The sequence below is a fragment of the Arachis hypogaea genome, chromosome 6 (genome assembly GCF_003086295.3).
Source record: "Arachis hypogaea cultivar Tifrunner chromosome 6, arahy.Tifrunner.gnm2.J5K5, whole genome shotgun sequence".
Lineage (NCBI taxonomy): Eukaryota > Viridiplantae > Streptophyta > Magnoliopsida > Fabales > Fabaceae > Arachis > Arachis hypogaea.
Window position 1 is genome coordinate 77095758 of NC_092041.1, and position 8201 is coordinate 77103958.

Sequence of the window (8201 nt, forward strand, 5' to 3'; positions counted from 1 at the left end):
TTGGGGGTAATTTCATGTAGATTTTAGTATGTTTTAACTAGTTTTTAGTAGAATATTATTAGTTTCGAGGCAAAAATCATATTTCTGGACTTTACTATGAGTTTGTGTGTTTTTCTGTGATTTCAGGTAATTTCTGGCTGAAATTGAGGGAGCTGAGCAAAAATGTGAGTTAGGCTGAAAAAGGACTGCTAATGCTGTTGGATCCTGACCTCCCTACACTCAGAATGAATTTTTTGGAGCTACAGGAGTCCAATTGGCGCGCTCTCAATGGCGTTGGAAAGTAGACATCCAGGGCTTTCCAGCAATATATAATAGTCTATACGTTGCGCGACGATAGATGATGTAAACTGGCGTTCAATGCCAGTATCATGCTGCTGTCTAGCGTCCAACGCCAAAAACAGGTTACAAGTTGGAGTTCAGCGCTGAAAACACGTTACAACCTGGCGTTCAACTCCAGAAACAGCCCAAGCACGTGAGAAGCTTTAGTCTCAGCTCCAGCACACACCAAGTGGGCCCCAGAAGTGGATTTCTGCACCAATTATCTTAGTTTACTCATTTTCTGTAAACCTAGGTTACTAGTTTATTATTTAAACAACTTTTAGAGACTTATCTTGTACCTGTTGACATTTTTAGTTCTTAATTTTATACACTTTGACGGCATGAGTCTCTAAACTCCATTGTTGGGGGTGAGGAGCTCTGCAGCGTCTCGATGAATTAATGCAATTGTTTCTGTTTCTCCTTTCAAACATGCGTGTTCCTATCTAAGATATTCATTTGCGCTTAATTATGGAGAAGGTGATGATCCGTGACACTCATCACCTTCCTCAATCCATGAACGTGTGCCTGACAAATACCTCCGTTCTATATCAGATTGAATGAGTATCTCTTAGCTTCCTTAATCAGAATCTTCGTGGTATAAGCTAGAACTGATGGCGGCCACTCTTGAGGATCCGGAAAGTCTAAACCTTGTCTGTGGTATTCCGAGTAGGATTCAAGGATTGAATGGCTGTGATGAGCTTCAAACTCGCGATTGCTGGGCGTGATGACAAACGCAAAAGGATCAATGGATCCTATTCCAACATGATCGAGAACCAACAGCTGATTAGCCGTACTGTGACAGAGCATCTGGACCGTTTTCACTGAGAGAATGAGAGGTAGCCACTGACAATGATGATTCCCTACATACAGCTTGCCATGGAAGGAGCCTTGCATTTATGAAAGTGAGTAAGCATTATGTTGCAGGGATTTAGAGGACAAAGCATCTCCAAAAACCCCAACATATTCTCCATAACTGCACAACAAGTAACTATTTCACACTCTTTTATTTTTCTAATAATTCCAACTGATAATTTTAATTAATATCCTGACTAAAAATAATAAAATAAACATAGCTTGCTTCAAACCAATAATCTCCGTGGGATCGACCTTTACTCACGTAAGGTATTACTTGGACGACCCAGTGCACTTGCTGGTTAGTGGTACGAAGCTGTGTTAAATAGTCCATTAATATTGGCATACACAATTTCGTGCACCATAGACCTTTCCATAAACCAAGCGGAAAGGACTCATTTCAATCGGTGTCTTGTATGCTGTCCAATATGTCCAAAGCGCGTCTTGGATCCTGGTGCTCCAGTCCTTTCTATGAGGCTTGACTACTTTTTTAGCTAATAAATATTTTAGAGCTGCATGATCTGAGTACACTACTACCTTAGTACCAAGTAAATAGGCTCGAAATTTATCGAGAGCAAAAATAATAGCTAGAAGCTCTTTTTCAGTAGTAGTGTAATTAGATTGAGCAGCATCTAAAGTCTTAGATGCATAAGCAATTACAAAAGGGTCGTTACCTTCATGTTGAGCCAGTGCTGCTCCTACTATATGATTGGAGGCGTCACACATGATTTCAAATGGTTGACTCCAGTCTGGTCCCCTCACAATCGGAGCTTGAGTCAAGGCGGTCTTTAGCTTATCAAACGCTTGTTTGCAATCCTCACTGAACTCAAACTCAATATCTTTCTTTAGTAGTCTGGACAAGGGTAATGCTACCTTACTGAAGTCCTTAATGAATCTCCTGTAAAAACTTGCATGGCCAAGGAACGAATGGACTTCCCTCACAGAGGAGGGGTAAGGTAAACTAGAAATAACATCCACTTTTGCTGGGTCTACAGAGATACCTGTATCAAAAACTACATGTCCTAGAACAATACCTTGTTTTACCATAAAATGACACTTTTCAAAATTTAAAACAAGGTTTGAACTAACACACCTGTCCAATACTTTAGACAAACTATCTAAGCAAAGGTTAAATGAATCACCATAAACGCTAAAGTCATCCATAAAAACTTCCATACAAGTCTCAATGAGATCAGAGAAAAGACTCATCATACACCTCTGGAAAGTAGCTGGTGCATTGCACAAGCCAAAGTGCATTCTTTTATAAGCATAAGTCCCAAAAGGACATGTAAAGGTAGTCTTTTCCTGATCATCAAGAGCTATATGGATTCGAAAATAACCTGTGTAACCATCTAGAAAGTAGTAGTGAGATTTACCTGATAGGTGATCAAGCATCTGATCAATGAATGGCAAGGGATAATGATCCTTGCGAGTGGCTTGGTTGAGACGCCTGTAGTCAATACAGACTCTCCATGCATTCTGCACTCTGGTTGTCAGAAGTTCTCCTTGCTCATTCCTTATTGTTGTGACTCCAGACTTCTTGGGCACCACTTGTACTGGGCAGACCCATTCGCTATCAGAAATGTGGTAAATGATATCTGCCTCAAGTAGTCTGGTTACTTCCTTCTTGATAACTTCTAAGATGGTGGGGTTCAATCTTCTCTGAGGTTGACGGACAGGCTTTGCTCCTTCTTCTAAGAATATTCTATGTTCACAAACTTGAGGGTTGATGCCTACTATATCCGCCAAGCTCCATCCAATTGCTTTCTTATGCGTCTTCAATACACTAAGCAATTGTTCTTCTTGTTGGGAAGTGAGCTCCCTTGCAATGATAACTGGGAACTTCTGCTTGTCCTCAAGGTATGCATACTTGAGGTGTGGAGGAAGGGGCTTTAATTCCATTTTCCGCTCATGGTTTGGTTCTGGATTCTCTGGGGCTGGCGAAAATGGTGATGAATCTTCAGTATGTTCAGAGGGTGTCCCCTCACTTGGATCTTGCTCCATGCGACTCTCTTCCATTTCTTCCTGGTGGGTTGCAGCTATAATTTCATCAATGATGTCACATCGGAATATGGAGTGGTCTTCTGGGGGATGCTTCAGAGCTTCATCTAGATTGAAGCTCACTGTTCTGCCATCTACCTCAAAGGAATAGGTTCCCGACAAGGCATCCAGCTTGAATTTTGAAGTCTTTAAAAATGGTCTACCAAACAGGATTGACGAAGGTCTCCCTGAGTCATTTTGGGGCATCTCCAGGATATAAAAATCAATGGGAAACGTGAGCCCCTTAATGCTCACTAATACATCTTCAGCAATTCCAACCACTATGATTATGCTTTTATCTGCCAACACAAAATGAGCTGTCGACCTTTTTAAGGGAGGGAGCCTTAAAGCATTATATATAGACAAGGGCATAATACTCACGCATGCTCCTAATCACACATACAGTCAGAAAATATCACACCTCCAATGGTACAGTTAACCATGCATGGACCTGGGTCACTGATGAGAGAACTTTTGCGTGGTCTAGAATTCAGAATAAATTCTCGTTGCAAGTATAGCTTCTAAACCAACAAAAGTCCTTTCATACAAACGTTTTGGTTGTCACAAGTAACAAACCCCTAAATAAATTGATAACCGAAGTATTTAAACCTCGGGTCGTCTTCTCAAGGAATTACAGGGAGGTATATTCTTATTATTGGTTATGAGTTTGTAAATTGGGGGTTTTAAGAATGAGGAACAATTATGATGAATGACAAGTAAAATAAATAATTGACTGTAAAATAAACTCTTGGCAAGGTATGAGAACTGGAAGTCCTATCCTTATCAATTGTGATGAGAATTGGATTTTTCTCCCACTTTGTTAACCTCTAACTATGAAGGTAAGTCAAGTGAATGAATTAATTCGAATCCTCAAGTCCTAGTCTTTCCTTGGGAAAAGTTAGATTTATTGGATCTCGAATCAATTCTTGAAGAATTCCAATTTTCAGTCAACAATGAGTTTGATAACTCAAGAGTTACCAATTAATCAACCAAAGCCAAAAGGTAGAAAAATCTAAATTATTTATATCATAAATAAGAGAAACAAATCATAAATCTGAAAATATCTCAATTTATATTTAAATAAGAAAATCAATCCAAACATGGAACATTGAAAATAAATAAATACAAAGAATATTGAACCTGAGATACAGAAAAAATATCCATAATCCTAATAAAAATCCTAATCCTAATCCTAAGAGAGAGGAGAGAACCTCTCTCTCTAAAAACTACATCTAATCTTAAAAAGTGAATTATGAGAGCATAATGAGTCTCTGCAAGTTTCTTGACTTTAATCTGTGTTTCTGGGCCGAAAACTGGGTTGAAATGCGGCCCAGAATCTCTGCCAGCGACTTTTGTAATTCTGCAGATCGCGCACGTCACGCGATCGCGTCATCCATGCGGACGCGTCATTCGCGTTTTTCCCAGCCACGCGTTCGCGTCGTCCACGCTTCCGCGTCACTTGTGCTTTTCCCATTCGCGCCGTCGCGTGAGCCATGCAACCGCGTCACTGCGAATTCCTTTCTTCCGCGCGGTCGCGTCGTTGACGCGTACGCATCACTTCTCGCTGGTCATCTCTTCAATTTCTTGTGTTCCTTCCATTTTTGCAAGCTTCCTTCCCAATCTCTCACTCATTCATGCCCTATAAAGCCTGAAACACTTAACACACAGATCAAGGCATCGAATGGTAATAAGAGAGGATTAAGATTAGCTAAATTAAGACCAAAGAAGCATGTTTTCAATCATGTAATAATTTTAGGAAGGAAATATAAATGCATGCTAATTATATGAATAAGTCGGTAAAGACCATGATAAAACCACACAATTAAACACATTGTAAACCATAAAATAGTGGTTTATCAACCTCTCCACACTTAAACATTAGCATGTCCTCTTGCTAAACTCAAAGAGACCAAATAAATGAGTAGGGAAAGGCAAGACTCATGCAATGCAACCTATGAATGTGAATGCAACTACATGCTAAAATGATTCTACCTACTTGGTGAAAAAAGTAAATAAATCTTTCAAGAATAAATATGAACTGGATTTCACTAATTCAAATCACAAAATACAATATAAATAACTTGCAAGGAGAAGATAGCTCATAAAAGCAGGGAACATAGAATTAAGCACTAAACCCTTACTAGTAGTGTATATCATTCTAACTCTCAAGTGTCTAGGGTCAATTCTCTCAATTCTCTACTAATCTTGCTTTCTATAGCTTGCTCTTCATCTAACAATCAACAAAAATTTAATGCACCAATACACAAATCAAGAGGTCTTTTAAGGGTTGTAATGGGGTTAGGGTCAAGGCAGGATTGTATTTGGCCAAGTGAACTAAAATTTGAATCCTTAATTAACATAAACTTTCCACCTAACTTAAGACAATCTATTTAATTAAAATACAAAATCTAACTTCCCATTAACTGTGCTTACTACATATTTATGCATTCTAAGTTTTGAGTACAGCTCATATGCATTGATTTCACTTATTTATTTTGGGGCATTTTGTCCCCTTTTATTAATTGCTCTTTTCTTTTTCTTTTTCACTTTTTTTCAATGCATATAATTAAGGTATTGAATGCAATTACATGTGCTCAACCATTATTTTGCACATTTTCACTAAAATATACAACACCCAATTATTCAAACTAAATATTTTCAAACCCAACTTCCCCACACTTAGATCATAAGCACTTTTACTAGTCTAAGCTAACCAAGGATTCAAATTAAGGACATTATTGTTTTTCGCTTAGAGTCAGTAATGAGCTAGAGTAAAGAACAAATGGGTATATTAGGCTCAAATTTGTTTGCAAAGGATAATGAAAGGGTAAGGCCATATGGGTATGTAAGCTTAGTGAAACAAATGCCTCAATCATATCAGTGCATGCATACATCAAATGATGGAAAGATAGAATTAAGCAAGACAAAGATCACAATTTTAGAGAGAAAAACACACACCAAAAATAAAATATTGGTTGGTAAAATGCAACCAATCAAATAGGCTCAAAAATCTCACAGGTTTTATGTGTTTGAGCTATAAACTATGTTCCAAAATAATATTTCTCAAACAAGTTTTTAAAAAAATTTTATTCAATTAGTGAAATACTATAAAAATTTTTTGAAAAAGAAAATATTACTTTAACCAAGTGGTAAAATATGCAAAAATCAAACAAATATGCAATCAATCATGCAAATGCAACAATGAACAAGGAAAATAAACCATTGGTGTTGAGATAGAAGAGTAACTAACCTATGGAGATCGGTATCGACCTCCCCACACTTAAAGATTGCACCGTCCTCAGTGCATGCTGATATGTGCAAGTGGACGGGTTTCGCCAACTGACGCTTTTCTCTAAAGATTGGGCAGATGGACTTGTTTGTCTCCCCTTTTAGAAGTTTCGCTTGTTCCCTTCCTCGGTGGCCATCCTGAAAGAAGAGGAAAAAGAAGAAAAAGTAACCCAGAAATAAAAATAAGAATATAAACAAAGTATGGGTGGGTTAATGCCAAATAATGGGGGTCTCAATTACATAGTAGCTACAACATGCAAGTGAGAAAATAGTAGAGACACAGGGCATATCAATAATGTAAAAATTTGCAAAAATGAGGGAAGAGAGTGTGGGTAAGGAGAGATAATATAAATTCATGTCAATGCAAAAGTGATACATGTATAAAAGATTGACATTGATATAAATAATATTACCTAACCAGAATAAAACAAGCCACTAAGCACTCAAAATAATTCAAGAGAAGATGCAACAGTTAAATAAGAAAATTCAACACCAAAGGAAAAATAATGAATTTAGAAAAGAAGGAAGAATATACACTAAATTAAAATGCAATGAATGGAATATGCAAATAAATAAAATGAAAGATAAGAAGAATGAGAAGGGAAAGAAGTGAGAAAGAAAGGAGGGAGGAAAAATTAGGATTGGGGAAGAAAAGATAAAATATTTTGGCATATTAGAAACTTTGCATATTTAGGCACTTGCTGAATAACATCAAAAAGGGGAACAGTTACCTCAACCTTTTTGAAGATCTCTACTATTTTGGGATCAAGTTCCAACTGCTTTCTGGGCTTCTTAGCAAGGTGTGGAAATGGAATAGGAGTGGCGCCCTTTATAGCTTTAGCTTGCTGGGGTTCTGCATTCCTTGGTTGGGCTGCTTCTACTTTAGCCATGTCTTGTGCTTCATCTTCTTCTTCAACATCCTCTACCTCAGCCGTGTTCGCAACTGGGGCGTGTTCTGGCAGGCTCGATTCCTCTGGATTTCTCTTTTGCAGTGTGGTTCCAGATCTCAGAGTAATGGCATTGATGCCACCTTTGAGGTTGGGTAATGGTTGAGAGGGGAGTCCACCAGAGCTTGAAGACTGGTTGTTAGAGTTATTCAGTGATCCAGTCTGTGAGACAAGGGCTTGCAAGGTAAAGTTCAGACCATTTAAAGTAGAAGTAAGGTTGTTTTCCATGGCCTGTTATCTCCGATCAATAGATTGTAGTAATTGATCATTATGAGATGAAGAGGGATAAGTGATCTGAGGGGTCTGCTGAGATGCTTGAGGCTGCTTTAGATGAGGTGCTCTGTAGGCCTGATTCTGATTCTGCTGTCTGAAGTTGTTATTGTTATTCCACCTCTGGTTTCCATTGTTATCTCTGCCTCATCTGTTATGATTGACCCTCCAACCTTGGTTGGGGTTATCCTGCCATCCATGGTTGTAGCTGCCACCTTGATTATACCCTTGATTGGGGCGGTCATAGAAGTTATGAATGGCTGCCACAGTGTGGTCTTCCTGTTGGAGTTGCGGACACTCATCAGTATAATGACTGTAATCTGCACAGATCCCGCATACTCTTTGTGGAACCAACTGTTGGCTGTGCTGTGGTGGAGAAGGTTGAACTTGTTGAGCTTGTTGTTGACTTAGTTGCATCTGCTTCAGTAAGTTGGTCATTTCACATAAGCTCTGAGTTATAGCAGCAGCCTCTTTGCTAGAGGATAC